The sequence below is a fragment of the Phyllobates terribilis genome, unplaced genomic scaffold (genome assembly GCF_046119375.1).
Source record: "Phyllobates terribilis strain yellow unplaced genomic scaffold, ASM4611937v1 Scaffold_636__1_contigs__length_917067, whole genome shotgun sequence".
NCBI classification, from domain to species: Eukaryota; Metazoa; Chordata; class Amphibia; order Anura; family Dendrobatidae; genus Phyllobates; species Phyllobates terribilis.
In genome coordinates, this window is record NW_027363396.1 from 92192 (window position 1) to 113790 (window position 21599).

The 21599-nt window shown below is 45.0% G+C and overlaps 10 non-coding genes and 2 pseudogenes across 10 annotated transcripts; all 12 read right to left on the reverse strand.

Annotated features, from left to right (window-relative positions):
• Positions 1 to 670: 670 nt before the first annotated feature.
• Positions 671 to 861, reverse strand: LOC141234154 (U2 spliceosomal RNA). The gene has a single exon (XR_012300139.1). It is a non-coding gene; the product is annotated as a U2 spliceosomal RNA (small nuclear RNA).
• Positions 862 to 1976: 1115 nt separating this feature from the next.
• LOC141234155 (U2 spliceosomal RNA) lies at positions 1977 to 2167 on the reverse strand. The gene has a single exon (XR_012300140.1). It is a non-coding gene; the product is annotated as a U2 spliceosomal RNA (small nuclear RNA).
• A 1115-nt stretch (positions 2168 to 3282) lies between these two features.
• On the reverse strand, positions 3283 to 3473 carry LOC141234156 (U2 spliceosomal RNA). Its single transcript, XR_012300141.1, has one exon. It is a non-coding gene; the product is annotated as a U2 spliceosomal RNA (small nuclear RNA).
• Positions 3474 to 4588: 1115 nt separating this feature from the next.
• Positions 4589 to 4776, reverse strand: LOC141234603 (U2 spliceosomal RNA). The gene has a single exon (XR_012300561.1). It is a non-coding gene; the product is annotated as a U2 spliceosomal RNA (small nuclear RNA).
• Positions 4777 to 10911: 6135 nt separating this feature from the next.
• LOC141234528 (U2 spliceosomal RNA) lies at positions 10912 to 11087 on the reverse strand (annotated as a pseudogene).
• A 791-nt stretch (positions 11088 to 11878) lies between these two features.
• On the reverse strand, positions 11879 to 11970 carry LOC141234661 (U2 spliceosomal RNA; annotated as a pseudogene).
• A 1098-nt stretch (positions 11971 to 13068) lies between these two features.
• Positions 13069 to 13259, reverse strand: LOC141234157 (U2 spliceosomal RNA). Its single transcript, XR_012300142.1, has one exon. It is a non-coding gene; the product is annotated as a U2 spliceosomal RNA (small nuclear RNA).
• A 1115-nt stretch (positions 13260 to 14374) lies between these two features.
• LOC141234158 (U2 spliceosomal RNA) lies at positions 14375 to 14565 on the reverse strand. The gene has a single exon (XR_012300143.1). It is a non-coding gene; the product is annotated as a U2 spliceosomal RNA (small nuclear RNA).
• Positions 14566 to 15680: 1115 nt separating this feature from the next.
• LOC141234160 (U2 spliceosomal RNA) lies at positions 15681 to 15871 on the reverse strand. The gene has a single exon (XR_012300145.1). It is a non-coding gene; the product is annotated as a U2 spliceosomal RNA (small nuclear RNA).
• Positions 15872 to 16986: 1115 nt separating this feature from the next.
• On the reverse strand, positions 16987 to 17182 carry LOC141234533 (U2 spliceosomal RNA). Its single transcript, XR_012300507.1, has one exon. It is a non-coding gene; the product is annotated as a U2 spliceosomal RNA (small nuclear RNA).
• Positions 17183 to 19341: 2159 nt separating this feature from the next.
• Positions 19342 to 19532, reverse strand: LOC141234161 (U2 spliceosomal RNA). Its single transcript, XR_012300146.1, has one exon. It is a non-coding gene; the product is annotated as a U2 spliceosomal RNA (small nuclear RNA).
• A 1112-nt stretch (positions 19533 to 20644) lies between these two features.
• LOC141234511 (U2 spliceosomal RNA) lies at positions 20645 to 20837 on the reverse strand. The gene has a single exon (XR_012300488.1). It is a non-coding gene; the product is annotated as a U2 spliceosomal RNA (small nuclear RNA).
• Positions 20838 to 21599: the final 762 nt, after the last annotated feature.

Sequence of the window (21599 nt, forward strand, 5' to 3'; positions counted from 1 at the left end):
TCTACTGCAGGCAGGATACCTGGCTGGCTGAATGTCGCTGAGAAGCTCACAGAGACCGCCATAAGCAACAGTTTAACAGAATGCCACAGACTAATCAACCAAACTTTTTGGGTTGGGTTCTCTTTTATAGTCTGCAGGCATTAAATGAAAGAAGTCAGTGTTCCAGCAGAAGGAGACAACGTTTCAGAAAAGGCATTGTAGCAAACCAAAAAAGAAATTTTAAGCGCAGCAGAGTAACCAGCGCACATACCTGTTAGCTCAGGTGAGTTTAAAAGGCTGCTGTTGATAACAAGGGCATTTGCTAAATAGATGGTGTGTGTGCAACAATATACTGAAAGGTCAATTATATTGTGCAGCTTATCTCACCACCTGTAGTTATTTAGGTGAAAGCTCCAAAATGCTTGCCTAATATGTCTGTTTATCCAAAAGGAAGTAAAAAGGGAGAGCTAGAAAGATAGCATTGCATCACATTACATGGCAATGCAATGCACAGTTGCTGAAGTTGAACCAAAATGAGCTTGTAATCTGGCTTCTGCAACTTTGAACATGAAAAATCCAATGAGGAGAAGAAAAGCAAAGCCAAAGAGTCCATCCCAAAATCCGACAAACAAGCAAAATGAACAAAAAACATTGAATTCAATTCTTTCTGATTTTAGAAACTGCATTAAAGAAGGGGTGCACCGGTCCTGGAGATACTGCAATACCAGGTCAATGCGTGGAGTGGACAGAGCAAGCTCTTTTTCCATCTCCCTGTTCTAAAAATCCATTTAATATATGGTCCCCAGATAGGGGACGTATCAGATATTAAACTGATAAGAACAGATACTACACTTGATCTTAGCCAAAAGGCCGAGAAGCGATAACCAGAATTGGTTTCAAACTACGGAGCCACCCAAGGATCCTGAAAAGTCCATTTGTGGAGATGAGCTCCTGGACTCCCGTTAAGAAGACATGTTGTCAACCTCTAGATCCCTTACATGCCTGCACTTTTCGGCTTGCTGCTGCTGCAATCCACGCGTTTTAGATCTGCATAACTCCACCTCTTTAAACACAGCACCTTCACCCCCTGCTGTTCCCACCCGCCTCAACACCGTTGGAAGGGAGGAGAACCAATTAAGGCGGGGGGTGGGGTGGAACGAGCAGCTGTCTACCCTTAGCAGGAGGGCTCCTGATTACATACCTCTCCTGCTGCTGCTGCTGCTGGCTGTCCAGCAGCAGACTGAAGGTGGCTGCTGCTGTGCACAGGTATATAAAGGCTCAGAGCCTATTATGACACGCGCAGCCAGCGTTCCATTGCCACATTCCATCTACTGCAGGCAGGATACCTGGCTGGCTGAATGTCGCTGAGAAGCTCACAGAGACCGCCATAAGCAACAGTTTAACAGAATGCCACAGACTAATCAACCAAACTTTTTGGGTTGGGTTCTCTTTTATAGTCTGCAGGCATTAAATGAAAGAAGTCAGTGTTCCAGCAGAAGGAGACAACGTTTCAGAAAAGGCATTGTAGCAAACCAAAAAAGAAATTTTAAGCGCAGCAGAGTAACCAGCGCACATACCTGTTAGCTCAGGTGAGTTTAAAAGGCTGCTGTTGATAACAAGGGCATTTGCTAAATAGATGGTGTGTGTGCAACAATATACTGAAAGGTCAATTATATTGTGCAGCTTATCTCACCACCTGTAGTTATTTAGGTGAAAGCTCCAAAATGCTTGCCTAATATGTCTGTTTATCCAAAAGGAAGTAAAAAGGGAGAGCTAGAAAGATAGCATTGCATCACATTACATGGCAATGCAATGCACAGTTGCTGAAGTTGAACCAAAATGAGCTTGTAATCTGGCTTCTGCAACTTTGAACATGAAAAATCCAATGAGGAGAAGAAAAGCAAAGCCAAAGAGTCCATCCCAAAATCCGACAAACAAGCAAAATGAACAAAATACATTGAATTCAATTCTTTCTGATTTTAGAAACTGCATTAAAGAAGGGGTGCACCGGTCCTGGAGATACTGCAATACCAGGTCAATGCGTGGAGTGGACAGAGCAAGCTCTTTTTCCATCTCCCTGTTCTAAAAATCCATTTAATATATGGTCCCCAGATAGGGGACGTATCAGATATTAAACTGATAAGAACAGATACTACACTTGATCTTAGCCAAAAGGCCGAGAAGCGATAACCAGAATTGGTTTCAAACTACGGAGCCACCCAAGGATCCTGAAAAGTCCATTTGTGGAGATGAGCTCCTGGACTCCCGTTAAGAAGACATGTTGTCAACCTCTCGATCCCTTACATGCCTGCACTTTTCGGCTTGCTGCTGCTGCAATCCACGCGTTTTAGATCTGCATAACTCCACCTCTTTAAACACAGCACCTTCACCCCCTGCTGTTCCCACCCGCCTCAACACCGTTGGAAGGGAGGAGAACCAATTAAGGCGGGGGGTGGGGTGGAACGAGCAGCTGTCTACCCTTAGCAGGAGGGCTCCTGATTACATACCTCTCCTGCTGCTGCTGCTGCTGGCTGTCCAGCAGCAGACTGAAGGTGGCTGCTGCTGTGCACAGGTATATAAAGGCTCAGAGCCTATTATGACACGCGCAGCCAGCGTTCCATTGCCACATTCCATCTACTGCAGGCAGGATACCTGGCTGGCTGAATGTCGCTTTGAAGCTCACAGAGACCGCCATAAGCAACAGTTTAACAGAATGCCACAGACTAATCAACCAAACTTTTTGGGTTGGGTTCTCTTTTATAGTCTTCAGGCATTAAATGAAAGAAGTCAGTGTTCCAGCAGAAGGAGACAACGTTTCAGAAAAGGCATTGTAGCAAACCAAAAAAGAAATTTTAAGCGCAGCAGAGTAACCAGCGCACATACCTGTTAGCTCAGGTGAGTTTAAAAGGCTGCTGTTGATAACAAGGGCATTTGCTAAATAGATGGTGTGTGTGCAACAATATACTGAAAGGTCAATTATATTGTGCAGCTTATCTCACCACCTGTAGTTATTTAGGTGAAAGCTCCAAAATGCTTGCCTAATATGTATGTTTATCCAAAAGGAAGTAAAAAGGGAGAGCTAGAAAGATAGCATTGCATCACATTACATGGCAATGCAATGCACAGTTGCTGAAGTTGAACCAAAATGAGCTTGTAATCTGGCTTCTGCAACTTTGAACATGAAAAATCCAATGAGGAGAAGAAAAGCAAAGCCAAAGAGTCCATCCCAAAATCCGACAAACAAGCAAAATGAACAAAAAACATTGAATTCAATTCTTTCTGATTTTAGAAACTGCATTAAAGAAGGGGTGCACCGGTCCTGGAGATACTGCAATACCAGGTCAATGCGTGGAGTGGACAGAGCAAGCTCTTTTTCCATCTCCCTGTTCTAAAAATCCATTTAATATATGGTCCCCAGATAGGGGACGTATCAGATATTAAACTGATAAGAACAGATACTACACTTGATCTTAGCCAAAAGGCCGAGAAGCGATAACCAGAATTGGTTTCAAACTACGGAGCCACCCAAGGATCCTGAAAAGTCCATTTGTGGAGATGAGCTCCTGGACTCCCGTTAAGAAGACATGTTGTCAACCTCTCGATCCCTTACATGCCTGCACTTTTCGGCTTGCTGCTGCTGCAATCCACGCGTTTTAGATCTGCATAACTCCACCTCTTTAAACACAGCACCTTCACCCCCTGCTGTTCCCACCCGCCTCAACACCGTTGGAAGGGAGGAGAACCAATTAAGGCGGGGGGTGGGGTGGAACGAGCAGCTGTCTACCCTTAGCAGGAGGGCTCCTGATTACATACCTCTCCTGCTGCTGCTGCTGCTGGCTGTCCAGCAGCAGACTGAAGGTGGCTGCTGCTGTGCACAGGTATATAAAGGCTCAGAGCCTATTATGACACGCGCAGCCAGCGTTCCATTGCCACATTCCATCTACTGCAGGCAGGATACCTGGCTGGCTGAATGTCGCTTTGAAGCTCACAGAGACCGCCATAAGCAACAGTTTAACAGAATGCCACAGACTAATCAACCAAACTTTTTGGGTTGGGTTCTCTTTTATAGTCTGCAGGCATTAAATGAAAGAAGTCAGTGTTCCAGCAGAAGGAGACAACGTTTCAGAAAAGGCATTGTAGCAAACCAAAAAAGAAATTTTAAGCGCAGCAGAGTAACCAGCGCACATACCTGTTAGCTCAGGTGAGTTTAAAAGGCTGCTGTTGATAACAAGGGCATTTGCTAAATAGATGGTGTGTGTGCAACAAAATACTGAAAGGTCAATTATATTGTGCAGCTTATCTCACCACCTGTAGTTATTTAGGTGAAAGCTCCAAAATGCTTGCCTAATATGTATGTTTATCCAAAAGGAAGTAAAAAGGGAGAGCTAGAAAGATAGCATTGCATCACATTACATGGCAATGCAATGCACAGTTGCTGAAGTTGAACCAAAATGAGCTTGTAATCTGGCTTCTGCAACTTTGAACATGAAAAATCCAATGAGGAGAAGAAAAGCAAAGCCAAAGAGTCCATCCCAAAATCCGACAAACAAGCAAAATGAACAAAAAACATTGAATTCAATTCTTTCTGATTTTAGAAACTGCATTAAAGAAGGGGTGCACCGGTCCTGGAGATACTGCAATACCAGGTCAATGCGTGGAGTGGACAGAGCAAGCTCTTTTTCCATCTCCCTGTTCTAAAAATCCATTTAATATATGGTCCCCAGATAGGGGACGTATCAGATATTAAACTGATAAGAACAGATTTTTTTTTTTTTTTTTTTTCCCTCAGATGGGGAAATCCACGGTCTATAGTCACGACCAAAGGAACTTCCTTCCAAACAGCTGCATCATCTCAAGGACACAAATGCTGCTCCCATCATCACCGGAAAAATTTTTATTTCTTCTTTTTAAACCTTACACAGAAAACAAGATCAAGAAGTATTTACAAAATATCTCCACTTTTTAACTTTCCATATTCCCTCCGCATCCACTTCCCCTCTCCTCTTTTTGTCCCATAAGAAACACACATACATCTTCCCCATAATCACCTTCACACTATCCTTTACAGCAATTTCCTTCCTTTTAAACACATACACATTCCTCACATCCCATAACACTTCCTTTATACACGCAAGCATCAACCACAAGACTCTTTCCTTCGTCCCATCACATATTCCCAAACCAAACATAAACAACTCAAAGGACAACAAATTCACACCACACAATTCTTTACACAAAGGCCCCATTCTCCCAATCACATCTCTAGCATACTGGCAATTCCAAAAAACATGCAACACACTTTCCCTTCCACCACAGCCATTTCTTGGACACGTTTCACTCCTCACTAAACCTCTATTCCTCTGAAACTCTCTTACTGGCAACACTCCATGCAAAGACTGCCACACAACCTCACTCTGCTTATTTGTCATACCACCCATCCGCACCTTCTTCCATACTTTTTGCACATCACACCCTCTCACCAAATTTATTCCACTCTCCATTTCTCTACACTCAATCATCCTGTACACAGCCTTCTTATTTCCCAACAACCTCACATCCACATCACACAACTCATACTTCACCAAAAACTTATAAACCCACACATACCACACGGGCACCTCAAAAGCAACCGGACACCGCAAATCCCTCTCTCTCCACTTCAAACGAAAAGAATAAGCCCCAAATAAATATCCACACATACATGAAAACTTTCCATCGCCCATAATCACTTTCAGCACAAACACCACAATATTCACACCCAAAAAAACTTCTAAATTTGGAAAACCCAAACCACCTTTCTCCATACGCTTCACCAACACTTCCCTCCGCGCCCTCTCCATTTTAGAATTCCACAAAAAAACAAACAAAATCCTATTCAATCCTCTCAAAACCATATAACCTGGTGGAAACACAACTGCAACATATAAAAAAATAGGCAACACCACGCTTTTAATGACTAAGATTTTTCCAAAGAAAGTAAGGCTTCTCAACTTCCAAAAACATAACTTCTTTTCAACCTTCTCTTTCGTGTCATCCCAACTTTCTTTCCCATCCAATCTTTCTGAAAACTTCACTCCCAAAACCTTAATGGGCCCATTCACTACGTTCACACCTACATCTCTACTCAAAATACCACTTCCAAAAACCTTACACTCACTCTTTTCCCAATTCACTTTAAATGCAGACGCACCACAAAAGATAGACACTAACAACTTCACCCGCCTCACCGAACATTCAGAATCACATAATACACACACGTCATCCATATAACCACTCACCTTCCACTCTCTTCCTCCACCTCCCGGCACTTGCACACCTCGAACCACTTTATCCTTCCTCAACATACACAACAAAGGTTCAATTGCACAAATAAAAGCCACAGGGGATAACGGACACCCCTGCCTCACGCCCGAATGCACATTCACTCTCCTACCGACATAACCGTTCATTAAAACACAACTATAAATATCTGTATATAGACTTCTCACTCTCCCAACAAAATCAGCAGGAAAACCCATTCTCAGCAACACTCTAAACAAAAAACCATGCGACAACCTATCATACGCCTTTTCAAAATCCAGGCTCAACAAAAACACACTCTTCTTCCGGCTCATACAATCCCATAGACAATCTCTCAATATACACACACACTCGTGAATCCGTCTCCCAGGTACTGCACAACACTGCTCATCCCCAATCACACTCTCTATCACATCACGCATCCTATTTGCCATTAATTTTGCGTAGATCTTATAATCACAGTTCAATAATGTTATTGGCCTCCGGTTTTTCAGACTCTTCAAATCACCCTTTTTCGGAATCAATACAACCATACCTGCACGCATACTACCTGCCACCTCCATATTTTCCCACATATACTTACAAAAATCCACAAAATCACTCCCAATCACATCCCACATCATGCGGTAAAATTCTACTGGAAGACCATCCCCCCCCGGCGTCTTATTCAAAGCCATACTACACATAACCTTCCATACTTCATCACTTGTCACAGCATCCATCACCCTCTCTCTTTCCGCCTCATTCAATTTACTCTCTAACGTACTCAAAACATCATTCTCCAAACACTCATCCCTCCACTTTACAGCATACAAATCCTCATAAAACTTTGCCACTTCCTCACACATATCCTCTCCACTCACCTCGCTTCCATCTGCTCCATTCAACACACACATATTTTGCTTTTTCCCAAAAACCTTCTTGAAAAAAAAACGTGAACATTTTTCATCATACTCCAAATTATCAACTTTTGCTCTAAAGACAATACTCCTCCCTTTTTCCAACAAGAACTCATGAACCTCCTTTTTCACTTGTAAAATATCCTCCTCCACCTCCATCCCTCCCTCCCTCAATTTATACAAGAAACTTAAACGTGCATTTAAACTCACAAAATGTCTCCTCTTGACTGCTGCCATCTTATAACCCAAATTTTTGAAAAAATTTTTTGTCTGTTTTTTAACCCAATCCCACCACCCACAAACATTCCCAAAACCATTTTTACACTCACACCACTCCTCATACCGTCTTGCATATTCCTTTCTTACTTCCTCATACTCCAATAACTTAACATTCAACTTCCACAAACCTTTCCCAAACACCCCATTCACATTCACATCCAACTCACACGACATGCACACATGATCTGAAAACAAAACATTCTCCTGCTTATAGTCAACAGGAATCATATTTTTTGAAATAAAACAGTAATCCAATCTAGATTGTATTCTTCCACTTTCGGAAAAGAAGGTATTTAACAAAGGCCTCACTTTACATACACTTTGCATATCATGCAAATCAAAATCACTAACCAACTCTAACAAAGTTTTCCCAGACACATCCACATTCACTCTCCCCACATCACAATTCATATCACCCACAATCACCACAGGCATTCTTCCCGGAACAAAAAGTTTAATTTTTTCAAATAACTTTTTCCGGTCATTTTTCTCCACCGGCGCATAAACATTAATAACACAAAATTTAACATTTTTATACTCAAAATTTGCTAAAATGCACCTCCCCACATCAATCACCACATAATCACTCAAAACCACCTCCCTCCCTTTAACTAAAATCCCCACACCATCATTTTTATTACATGCACTCCCCGACCACACAGATGCTCCATGAGACCATTCATCTCCTCTCACCCCATCCACCACTCCACACTCTTGCAAACAAAAAATCGATGCATTCTTCATAGCCAAAAAATCAAAAATTGCAGCCCTCCTGGCCTTATTTTTAAACACTCTCACATTTTGTGAAATTATAGTAAAACCCATTTTTTCCTTTTTTAAACCTCCTAAAAAAAAACGAAAACAGAAAAGTTACAAAAACACTACAAAAACTCCACTCACAAGAAAAAGCCTTTGACTTAAGTCAAAGCTTATAATAGGCATTATCACGCATATTGCAAGGCAACCTTAACCAGCACCCCCACTATCTTCTTCCACCATCTGAACCGAGCAACTCGTTTCCGAGCCGCTAGCAGCATCACCATCACCCCACCTTGCTTTCTTGGCACCCACTTTTCGCTGCGGTGCCTTGATATCTTCTTCATCATTTGCCCCACCACCCTCCCTGTGACACTTTCTACTCCCCCCACCCTCATCGGAGAAGTACTCCTCAATATTCTCAGGATCTGAAGGGTGTGATGACCCTTCCCCAGTTTCCATACAATCTGCAGCATCTACAGCGTCCTGAAAGTCCAACGTATCCGGACACCTTCCTTCTCCCGCTGCATTCATCTGCCCCTCCATTCTCCTCAATTCTTTCACAAGCTCCTTCTCCATTTTAGGTGCCTTTTTCTCCTTCTGGTAAGCAGGCCTCAGACTCACAGTTTCAGGGGCAGACCTTTCACTCCGCCTTCTCTGCTCTCTCTCCATTCTAGCAGTTTCTCTTTCTATCTGCTGCAAAACCCTCCTCTCCTCCTCCTCCTTCTTCCTCTCCTTATCAGTTTTCCTGGGCACACCCTGCGGGCAATCTTTAAACATGTGCTCACCACTTCCACACATGTCACAAGCCTTGGGCTTCGGGCACGCACTTGCCACATGCCCCTCCTCTTTGCAGTTACGGCAACATTGCCCTTTCTTACATGCATCCTGCACATGTCCAAAGCAGTAACATTTCCTGCAATACATAGGCTGCCCTACATAGTAAAGGAAGCCCCTATGTCCCGCCACAGAAAAATTCGCAGGAGGATGTCTAAAGCCTCCCACACTTCCAGGATCCTTCTTCAGTTTCACCCGAAACTTGTATTTGCAGTTGAAAATACCTAAGGAATTAAACTGCTTTTCCCCTTTACGCACATAATCACAGTACCGTGCAAGGAAGCCTTCAAGCAATGCTGGCTCAGTAAAAGGGTTATAAACTGTTACCCACACAATCTTTTCTTGAAGTCCAAACAAGGGTTCAAACCACACCCCTTCCAAAAAAGGATCATCAGTGTGACTCCGAAGCCACTCAAACACATCAAGGCAGGTATTTTCTTCTACAAAAGTCACGTCATATGTACCTGATTTAGGAAACTCGTTGACGCTGTAGAAGTCGCCTCGTTTTGCTCCAGCTTTTCCTTCCAAAAGTTTCTCCACGATGAAGGACACATTATTCCTCTCGGAAACTGATGGATCCACTCCAATTCGGATAGTATTCTTCACGAAGTTCATCTTCAAAACCTGTCGGTATAATACCACAGAAAATCGCCAAATCCTTTCGCAAAAGGGCCTGGATTCCTCCAGAGAACTCGCACCTATCAGGCTGCAACCAAATGGTCTTAGCCAAAAGGCCGAGAAGCGATAACCAGAATTGGTTTCAAACTACGGAGCCACCCAAGGATCCTGAAAAGTCCATTTGTGGAGATGAGCTCCTGGACTCCCGTTAAGAAGACATGTTGTCAACCTCTAGATCCCTTACATGCCTGCACTTTTCGGCTTGCTGCTGCTGCAATCCACGCGTTTTAGATCTGCATAACTCCACCTCTTTAAACACAGCACCTTCACCCCCTGCTGTTCCCACCCGCCTCAACACCGTTGGAAGGGAGGAGAACCAATTAAGGCGGGGGGTGGGGTGGAACGAGCAGCTGTCTACCCTTAGCAGGAGGGCTCCTGATTACATACCTCTCCTGCTGCTGCTGCTGCTGGCTGTCCAGCAGCAGACTGAAGGTGGCTGCTGCTGTGCACAGGTATATAAAGGCTCAGAGCCTATTATGACACGCGCAGCCAGCGTTCCATTGCCACATTCCATCTACTGCAGGCAGGATACCTGGCTGGCTGAATGTCGCTGAGAAGCTCACAGAGACCGCCATAAGCAACAGTTTAACAGAATGCCACAGACTAATCAACCAAACTTTTTGGGTTGGGTTCTCTTTTATAGTCTGCAGGCATTAAATGAAAGAAGTCAGTGTTCCAGCAGAAGGAGACAACGTTTCAGAAAAGGCATTGTAGCAAACCAAAAAAGAAATTTTAAGCGCAGCAGAGTAACCAGCGCACATACCTGTTAGCTCAGGTGAGTTTAAAAGGCTGCTGTTGATAACAAGGGCATTTGCTAAATAGATGGTGTGTGTGCAACAATATACTGAAAGGTCAATTATATTGTGCAGCTTATCTCACCACCTGTAGTTATTTAGGTGAAAGCTCCAAAATGCTTGCCTAATATGTCTGTTTATCCAAAAGGAAGTAAAAAGGGAGAGCTAGAAAGATAGCATTGCATCACATTACATGGCAATGCAATGCACAGTTGCTGAAGTTGAACCAAAATGAGCTTGTAATCTGGCTTCTGCAACTTTGAACATGAAAAATCCAATGAGGAGAAGAAAAGCAAAGCCAAAGAGTCCATCCCAAAATCCGACAAACAAGCAAAATGAACAAAAAACATTGAATTCAATTCTTTCTGATTTTAGAAACTGCATTAAAGAAGGGGTGCACCGGTCCTGGAGATACTGCAATACCAGGTCAATGCGTGGAGTGGACAGAGCAAGCTCTTTTTCCATCTCCCTGTTCTAAAAATCCATTTAATATATGGTCCCCAGATAGGGGACGTATCAGATATTAAACTGATAAGAACAGATTTTTTTTTTGAAAGCCCGAAATCGTGTACAAAACCCGAGTGCGCTTAAAAAAGTGACAAGTGCCACAAAAAAAGTGCACTAGGATGCAGGTCTTTTTGAAACCCTCTCCAAAAGGAGAAGGGTCCGCCAAACCATTCCCCGTCCCTCCGAGCCAAAAGGCCACAGCGAGGAACAGGGACAAAAAGCCACCTCCAGCCGAAGCCAGAGGCGACCCAATCTTACCCCCAGCACCTGCCCGAGTTCTCACCCGAGCAAGGCACTGGGAGCCAAAGACTGTGCTCCCCTCCCGGAAGAGGGGAGCCAACAACGCTCTCCTCCCGATAGAGGAGAGCCAGGGGGGTTCAGGGGGGAGCGGAACCTGATGGCCACACACTCCCCCCCTAGACCTGCCAAGAGAGGAACCCGTAAGGGAACCGCATCCCGACAAAATCCTAGTAGGACGTGACACACGTGAATAAGTGGACACAAAGTGACAAAGAAATTAAATAAATAGTGAAAGTTTCACAGTATAATACTGCCCGGACCTTCGACCGGGAATTGAAAAATTCCCCATCCTAAGGCCAGAAGGCCCGGAATAAGGGTGTGTGCGAAGAAAGAAAATTTGAAGTGTTGTGCAAATGTGCCATAAACTCAAGTGGGGTTCCCAATCCCAGTGAGTTAAGGCACCCCAGGGTCACCACTCCTGGGGCACTTCACACTTCGGGCTTTCGATCTTCCCCGGCCCAATGGCGTCGATCCTGGGGGGCCATGCTTTCCACCATATGACTATATTAGCCACCTGGCGTACTAACAAGCGCCTAAACCCCAGTGTGCATAATGTATCAATCTACTAGGGCGGCCAACATCCAAAACCGCCTTTTCGAAAGATACTACACTTGATCTTAGCCAAAAGGCCGAGAAGCGATAACCAGAATTGGTTTCAAACTACGGAGCCACCCAAGGATCCTGAAAAGTCCATTTGTGGAGATGAGCTCCTGGACTCCCGTTAAGAAGACATGTTGTCAACCTCTAGATCCCTTACATGCCTGCACTTTTCGGCTTGCTGCTGCTGCAATCCACGCGTTTTAGATCTGCATAACTCCACCTCTTTAAACACAGCACCTTCACCCCCTGCTGTTCCCACCCGCCTCAACACCGTTGGAAGGGAGGAGAACCAATTAAGGCGGGGGGTGGGGTGGAACGAGCAGGAGGGCTCCTGATTACATACCTCTCCTGCTGCTGCTGCTGCTGGCTGTCCAGCAGCAGACTGAAGGTGGCTGCTGCTGTGCACAGGTATATAAAGGCTCAGAGCCTATTATGACACGCGCAGCCAGCGTTCCATTGCCACATTCCATCTACTGCAGGCAGGATACCTGGCTGGCTGAATGTCGCTGAGAAGCTCACAGAGACCGCCATAAGCAACAGTTTAACAGAATGCCACAGACTAATCAACCAAACTTTTTGGGTTGGGTTCTCTTTTATAGTCTGCAGGCATTAAATGAAAGAAGTCAGTGTTCCAGCAGAAGGAGACAACGTTTCAGAAAAGGCATTGTAGCAAACCAAAAAAGAAATTTTAAGCGCAGCAGAGTAACCAGCGCACATACCTGTTAGCTCAGGTGAGTTTAAAAGGCTGCTGTTGATAACAAGGGCATTTGCTAAATAGATGGTGTGTGTGCAACAATATACTGAAAGGTCAATTATATTGTGCAGCTTATCTCACCACCTGTAGTTATTTAGGTGAAAGCTCCAAAATGCTTGCCTAATATGTCTGTTTATCCAAAAGGAAGTAAAAAGGGAGAGCTAGAAAGATAGCATTGCATCACATTACATGGCAATGCAATGTACAGTTGCTGAAGTTGAACCAAAATGAGCTTGTAATCTGGCTTCTGCAACTTTGAACATGAAAAATCCAATGAGGAGAAGAAAAGCAAAGCCAAAGAGTCCATCCCAAAATCCGACAAACAAGCAAAATGAACAAAAAACATTGAATTCAATTCTTTCTGATTTTAGAAACTGCATTAAAGAAGGGGTGCACCGGTCCTGGAGATACTGCAATACCAGGTCAATGCGTGGAGTGGACAGAGCAAGCTCTTTTTCCATCTCCCTGTTCTAAAAATCCATTTAATATATGGTCCCCAGATAGGGGACGTATCAGATATTAAACTGATAAGAACAGATACTACACTTGATCTTAGCCAAAAGGCCGAGAAGCGATAACCAGAATTGGTTTCAAACTACGGAGCCACCCAAGGATCCTGAAAAGTCCATTTGTGGAGATGAGCTCCTGGACTCCCGTTAAGAAGACATGTTGTCAACCTCTAGATCCCTTACATGCCTGCACTTTTCGGCTTGCTGCTGCTGCAATCCACGCGTTTTAGATCTGCATAACTCCACCTCTTTAAACACAGCACCTTCACCCCCTGCTGTTCCCACCCGCCTCAACACCGTTGGAAGGGAGGAGAACCAATTAAGGCGGGGGGTGGGGTGGAACGAGCAGCTGTCTACCCTTAGCAGGAGGGCTCCTGATTACATACCTCTCCTGCTGCTGCTGCTGCTGGCTGTCCAGCAGCAGACTGAAGGTGGCTGCTGCTGTGCACAGGTATATAAAGGCTCAGAGCCTATTATGACACGCGCAGCCAGCGTTCCATTGCCACATTCCATCTACTGCAGGCAGGATACCTGGCTGGCTGAATGTCGCTGAGAAGCTCACAGAGACCGCCATAAGCAACAGTTTAACAGAATGCCACAGACTAATCAACCAAACTTTTTGGGTTGGGTTCTCTTTTATAGTCTGCAGGCATTAAATGAAAGAAGTCAGTGTTCCAGCAGAAGGAGACAACGTTTCAGAAAAGGCATTGTAGCAAACCAAAAAAGAAATTTTAAGCGCAGCAGAGTAACCAGCGCACATACCTGTTAGCTCAGGTGAGTTTAAAAGGCTGCTGTTGATAACAAGGGCATTTGCTAAATAGATGGTGTGTGTGCAACAATATACTGAAAGGTCAATTATATTGTGCAGCTTATCTCACCACCTGTAGTTATTTAGGTGAAAGCTCCAAAATGCTTGCCTAATATGTCTGTTTATCCAAAAGGAAGTAAAAAGGGAGAGCTAGAAAGATAGCATTGCATCACATTACATGGCAATGCAATGCACAGTTGCTGAAGTTGAACCAAAATGAGCTTGTAATCTGGCTTCTGCAACTTTGAACATGAAAAATCCAATGAGGAGAAGAAAAGCAAAGCCAAAGAGTCCATCCCAAAATCCGACAAACAAGCAAAATGAACAAAAAACATTGAATTCAATTCTTTCTGATTTTAGAAACTGCATTAAAGAAGGGGTGCACCGGTCCTGGAGATACTGCAATACCAGGTCAATGCGTGGAGTGGACAGAGCAAGCTCTTTTTCCATCTCCCTGTTCTAAAAATCCATTTAATATATGGTCCCCAGATAGGGGACGTATCAGATATTAAACTGATAAGAACAGATACTACACTTGATCTTAGCCAAAAGGCCGAGAAGCGATAACCAGAATTGGTTTCAAACTACGGAGCCACCCAAGGATCCTGAAAAGTCCATTTGTGGAGATGAGCTCCTGGACTCCCGTTAAGAAGACATGTTGTCAACCTCTAGATCCCTTACATGCCTGCACTTTTCGGCTTGCTGCTGCTGCAATCCACGCGTTTTAGATCTGCATAACTCCACCTCTTTAAACACAGCACCTTCACCCCCTGCTGTTCCCACCCGCCTCAACACCGTTGGAAGGGAGGAGAACCAATTAAGGCGGGGGGTGGGGTGGAACGAGCAGCTGTCTACCCTTAGCAGGAGGGCTCCTGATTACATACCTCTCCTGCTGCTGCTGCTGCTGGCTGTCCAGCAGCAGACTGAAGGTGGCTGCTGCTGTGCACAGGTATATAAAGGCTCAGAGCCTATTATGACACGCGCAGCCAGCGTTCCATTGCCACATTCCATCTACTGCAGGCAGGATACCTGGCTGGCTGAATGTCGCTGAGAAGCTCACAGAGACCGCCATAAGCAACAGTTTAACAGAATGCCACAGACTAATCAACCAAACTTTTTGGGTTGGGTTCTCTTTTATAGTCTGCAGGCATTAAATGAAAGAAGTCAGTGTTCCAGCAGAAGGAGACAACGTTTCAGAAAAGGCATTGTAGCAAACCAAAAAAGAAATTTTAAGCGCAGCAGAGTAACCAGCGCACATACCTGTTAGCTCAGGTGAGTTTAAAAGGCTGCTGTTGATAACAAGGGCATTTGCTAAATAGATGGTGTGTGTGCAACAATATACTGAAAGGTCAATTATATTGTGCAGCTTATCTCACCACCTGTAGTTATTTAGGTGAAAGCTCCAAAATGCTTGCCTAATATGTCTGTTTATCCAAAAGGAAGTAAAAAGGGAGAGCTAGAAAGATAGCATTGCATCACATTACATGGCAATGCAATGCACAGTTGCTGAAGTTGAACCAAAATGAGCTTGTAATCTGGCTTCTGCAACTTTGAACATGAAAAATCCAATGAGGAGAAGAAAAGCAAAGCCAAAGAGTCCATCCCAAAATCCGACAAACAAGCAAAATGAACAAAAAACATTGAATTCAATTCTTTCTGATTTTAGAAACTGCATTAAAGAAGGGGTGCACCGGTCCTGGAGATACTGCAATACCAGGTCAATGCGTGGAGTGGACAGAGCAAGCTCTTTTTCCATCTCCCTGTTCTAAAAATCCATTTAATATATGGTCCCCAGATAGGGGACGTATCAGATATTAAACTGATAAGAACAGATACTACACTTGATCTTAGCCAAAAGGCCGAGAAGCGATAACCAGAATTGGTTTCAAACTACGGAGCCACCCAAGGATCCTGAAAAGTCCATTTGTGGAGATGAGCTCCTGGACTCCCGTTAAGAAGACATGTTGTCAACCTCTAGATCCCTTACATGCCTGCACTTTTCGGCTTGCTGCTGCTGCAATCCACGCGTTTTAGATCTGCATAACTCCACCTCTTTAAACACAGCACCTTCACCCCCTGCTGTTCCCACCCACCTCAACACCGTTGGAAGGGAGGAGAACCAATTAAGGCGGGGGGTGGGGTGGAACGAGCAGCTGTCTACCCTTAGCAGGAGGGCTCCTGATTACATACCTCTCCTGCTGCTGCTGCTGCTGGCTGTCCAGCAGCAGACTGAAGGTGGCTGCTGCTGTGCACAGGTATATAAAGGCTCAGAGCCTATTATGACACGCGCAGCCAGCGTTCCATTGCCACATTCCATCTACTGCAGGCAGGATACCTGGCTGGCTGAATGTCGCTGAGAAGCTCACAGAGACCGCCATAAGCAACAGTTTAACAGAATGCCACAGACTAATCAACCAAACTTTTTGGGTTGGGTTCTCTTTTATAGTCTGCAGGCATTAAATGAAAGAAGTCAGTGTTCCAGCAGAAGGAGACAACGTTTCAGAAAAGGCATTGTAGCAAACCAAAAAAGAAATTTTAAGCGCAGCAGAGTAACCAGCGCACATACCTGTTAGCTCAGGTGAGTTTAAAAGGCTGCTGTTGATAACAAGGGCATTTGCTAAATAGATGGTGTGTGTGCAACAATATACTGAAAGGTCAATTATATTGTGCAGCTTATCTCACCACCTGTAGTTATTTAGGTGAAAGCTCCAAAATGCTTGCCTAATATGTCTGTTTATCCAAAAGGAAGTAAAAAGGGAGAGCTAGAAAGATAGCATTGCATCACATTACATGGCAATGCAATGCACAGTTGCTGAAGTTGAACCAAAATGAGCTTGTAATCTGGCTTCTGCAACTTTGAACATGAAAAATCCAATGAGGAGAAGAAAAGCAAAGCCAAAGAGTCCATCCCAAAATCCGACAAACAAGCAAAATGAACAAAAAACATTGAATTCAATTCTTTCTGATTTTAGAAACTGCATTAAAGAAGGGGTGCACCGGTCCTGGAGATACTGCAATACCAGGTCAATGCGTGGAGTGGACAGAGCAAGCTCTTTTTCCATCTCCCTGTTCTAAAAATCCATTTAATATATGGTCCCCAGATAGGGGACGTATCAGATATTAAACTGATAAGAACAGATTTTTTTTTGGTTGAATATATCTTTTATTAGCACAAAAAATAAGTTAACAGACAGTGTACAGTGCCGCAGCCCAGTACACACAGAATTCTACATCATATTTACATAGCATGAGGATACGACGCACTAACTAGACACATCACACCCCTATGCTACACAAAACACTCAATCTGAAAGAAAAAGCATGTCAATCAATACAGTACAACGAACCGTGATAAGGGATGGGGATTGGGAAAAAGGGGATGGGGAGGGGAAAATCACAGGCCCGAAGCTTTATTGAAAGACAAGACACATAAGGGGAGAGGGGGAGGAGGGGTTCAGTCCTCATCCTCGTCCTCCGGACCGTCCACGATGGAATAGTCTCTGAGCAGGCTGTGGATCAGCCTGCGGCAGTCCTGGATGGACATCCTCTCCCTCCTCAAGATGAGCCGGTTCCTGGCGACCCAAACGGCATCCTTGAAGCAGTTCATAAGGCGCCAAGCCTCCTGGATGGCTCCGACGGTATGAACCCCAGGGAAGAGTCCGTAAAGCACAGAATGGTGCGATAGGCTCGCCCTGGGGACAGAGTTCCTCAGGTCGTCCTCAAGGGCAGTCAACAGGCGCTGTGCAAATCCGCAGTCCCAAAAAGTGTGCAAAGATGTTTCCTCCACGAAGGGGCACCTTGGGCAGTACCGGGTCTTGCACAGGTTCCGGGCATGCATGAATGACCGGACGGGCAGTCCGCCCTGAATCGCCATCCACGACAAGTCCTTGTGCCCGTTGGTCAGCCTGTCAGACGACACATTTGTCCACACAGTCTCCAGCGTGTCCTGGTGAAGTCCTGTGATGTTCTCCACGTCATCCTTGGCTCTGATGAGCTTGTGGATAGTTTTGGGCTTCCACAAGTCGGGCTTGAGTCCCTCCAGTTGATGTTCCCCCACAAATCGAACGACGTCTCCGTAGAACCATGGCGTCGTCCAGTTGTAGGGGAAGGAGCTGTCCCACTTGTCCCAGCCGAGTCGCCTCCAAAGAGGAAGCAGGAAGAAGCGAGACATGGACCTGCCCGCGGAGCCACTACACTTGATCTTAGCCAAAAGGCTGAGAAGCGATAACCAGAATTGGTTTCAAACTACGGAGCCACCCAAGGATCCTGAAAAGTCCATTTGTGGAGATGAGCTCCTGGACTCCCGTTAAGAAGACATGTTGTCAACCTCTAGATCCCTTACATGCCTGCACTTTTCGGCTTGCTGCTGCTGCAATCCACGCGTTTTAGATCTGCATAACTCCACCTCTTTAAACACAGCACCTTCACCCCCTGCTGTTCCCACCCACCTCAACACCGTTGGAAGGGAGGAGAACCAATTAAGGCGGGGGGTGGGGTGGAACGAGCAGCTGTCTACCCTTAGCAGGAGGGCTCCTGATTACATACCTCTCCTGCTGCTGCTGCTGCTGGCTGTCCAGCAGCAGACTGAAGGTGGCTGCTGCTGTGCACAGGTATATAAAGGCTCAGAGCCTATTATGACACGCGCAGCCAGCGTTCCATTGCCACATTCCATCTACTGCAGGCAGGATACCTGGCTGGCTGAATGTCGCTGAGAAGCTCACAGAGACCGCCATAAGCAACAGTTTAACAGAATGCCACAGACTAATCAACCAAACTTTTTGGGTTGGGTTCTCTTTTATAGTCTGCAGGCATTAAATGAAAGAAGTCAGTGTTCCAGCAGAAGGAGACAACGTTTCAGAAAAGGCATTGTAGCAAACCAAAAAAGAAATTTTAAGCGCAGCAGAGTAACCAGCGCACATACCTGTTAGCTCAGGTGAGTTTAAAAGGCTGCTGTTGATAACAAGGGCATTTGCTAAATAGATGGTGTGTGTGCAACAATATACTGAAAGGTCAATTATATTGTGCAGCTTATCTCACCACCTGTAGTTATTTAGGTGAAAGCTCCAAAATGCTTGCCTAATATGTCTGTTTATCCAAAAGGAAGTAAAAAGGGAGAGCTAGAAAGATAGCATTGCATCACATTACATGGCAATGCAATGCACAGTTGCTGAAGTTGAACCAAAATGAGCTTGTAATCTGGCTTCTGCAACTTTGAACATGAAAAATCCAATGAGGAGAAGAAAAGCAAAGCCAAAGAGTCCATCCCAAAATCCGACAAACAAGCAAAATGAACAAAAAACATTGAATTCAATTCTTTCTGATTTTAGAAACTGCATTAAAGAAGGGGTGCACCGGTCCTGGAGATACTGCAATACCAGGTCAATGCGTGGAGTGGACAGAGCAAGCTCTTTTTCCATCTCCCTGTTCTAAAAATCCATTTAATATATGGTCCCCAGATAGGGGACGTATCAGATATTAAACTGATAAGAACAGATACTACACTTGATCTTAGCCAAAAGGCCGAGAAGCGATAACCAGAATTGGTTTCAAACTACGGAGCCACCCAAGGATCCTGAAAAGTCCATTTGTGGAGATGAGCTCCTGGACTCCCGTTAAGAAGACATGTTGTCAACCTCTAGATCCCTTACATGCCTGCACTTTTCGGCTTGCTGCTGCTGCAATCCACGCGTTTTAGATCTGCATAACTCCACCTCTTTAAACACAGCACCTTCACCCCCTGCTGTTCCCACCCGCCTCAACACCGTTGGAAGGGAGGAGAACCAATTAAGGCGGGGGGTGGGGTGGAACGAGCAGCTGTCTACCCTTAGCAGGAGGGCTCCTGATTACATACCTCTCCTGCTGCTGCTGCTGGCTGTCCAGCAGCAGACTGAAGGTGGCTGCTGCTGTGCACAGGTATATAAAGGCTCAGAGCCTATTATGACACGCGCAGCCAGCGTTCCATTGCCACATTCCATCTACTGCAGGCAGGATACCTGGCTGGCTGAATGTCGCTGAGAAGCTCACAGAGACCGCCATAAGCAACAGTTTAACAGAATGCCACAGACTAATCAACCAAACTTTTTGGGTTGGGTTCTCTTTTATAGTCTGCAGGCATTAAATGAAAGAAGTCAGTGTTCCAGCAGAAGGAGACAACGTTTCAGAAAAGGCATTGTAGCAAACCAAAAAAGAAATTTTAAGCGCAGCAGAGTAACCAGCGCACATACCTGTTAGCTCAGGTGAGTTTAAAAGGCTGCTGTTGATAACAAGGGCATTTGCTAAATAGATGGTGTGTGTGCAACAATATACTGAAAGGTCAATTATATTGTGCAGCTTATCTCACCACCTGTAGTTATTTAGGTGAAAGCTCCAAAATGCTTGCCTAATATGTCTGTTTATCCAAAAGGAAGTAAAAAGGGAGAGCTAGAAAGATAGCATTGCATCACATTACATGGCAATGCAATGCACAGTTGCTGAAGTTGAACCAAAATGAGCTTGTAATCTGGCTTCTGCAACTTTGAACATGAAAAATCCAATGAGGAGAAGAAAAGCAAAGCCAAAGAGTCCATCCCAAAATCCGACAAACAAGCAAAATGAACAAAAAACATTGAATTCAATTCTTTCTGATTTTAGAAACTGCATTAAAGAAGGGGTGCACCGGTCCTGGAGATACTGCAATACCAGGTCAATGCGTGGAGTGGACAGAGCAAGCTCTTTTTCCATCTCCCTGTTCTAAAAATCCATTTAATATATGGTCCCCAGATAGGGGACGTATCAGATATTAAACTGATAAGAACAGATTTTTTGATTGAATATATCTTTTATTAGCACAAAAAATAAGTTAACAGACAGTGTACAGTGCCGCAGCCCAGTACACACAGAATTCTACATCATATTTACATAGCATGAGGATGCGACGCACTAACTAGACACATCACACCCCTATGCTACACAAAACACTCAATCTGAAAGAAAAAGCATGTCAATCAATACAGTACGACGAACCGTGATAAGGGATGGGGATTGGGAAAAAGGGGATGGGGAGGGGAAAATCACAGGCCCGAAGCTTTATTGAAAGACAAGACACATAAGGGGAGAGGGGGAGGAGGGGTTTAGTCCTCGTCCTCGTCCTCCGGACCGTCCATGATGGAATAGTCTCTGAGCAGGCTGTGGATCAGCCTGCGGCAGTCCTGGATGGACATCCTCTCCCTCCTCAAGATGAGCCGGTTCCTGGCGACCCAAACGGCATCCTTGAAGCAGTTCATAAGGCGCCAAGCCTCCTGGATGGCTCCGACGGTATGAACCCCAGGGAAGAGTCCGTAAAGCACAGAATGGTGCGATAGGCTCGCCCTGGGGACAGAGTTCCTCAGGTCGTCCTCAAGTGCAGTCAATAGGCGCTGTGCAAATCCGCAGTCCCAAAAAGTGTGCAAAGATGTTTCCTCCACGAAGGGGCACCTTGGGCAGTACCGGGTCTTACACAGGTTCCGGGCATGCATGAATGACCGGACGGGCAGTCCGCCCTGAATCGCCATCCACGACAAGTCCTTGTGCCCGTTGGTCAGCCTGTCAGACGACACATTTGTCCACACAGTCTCCAGCGTG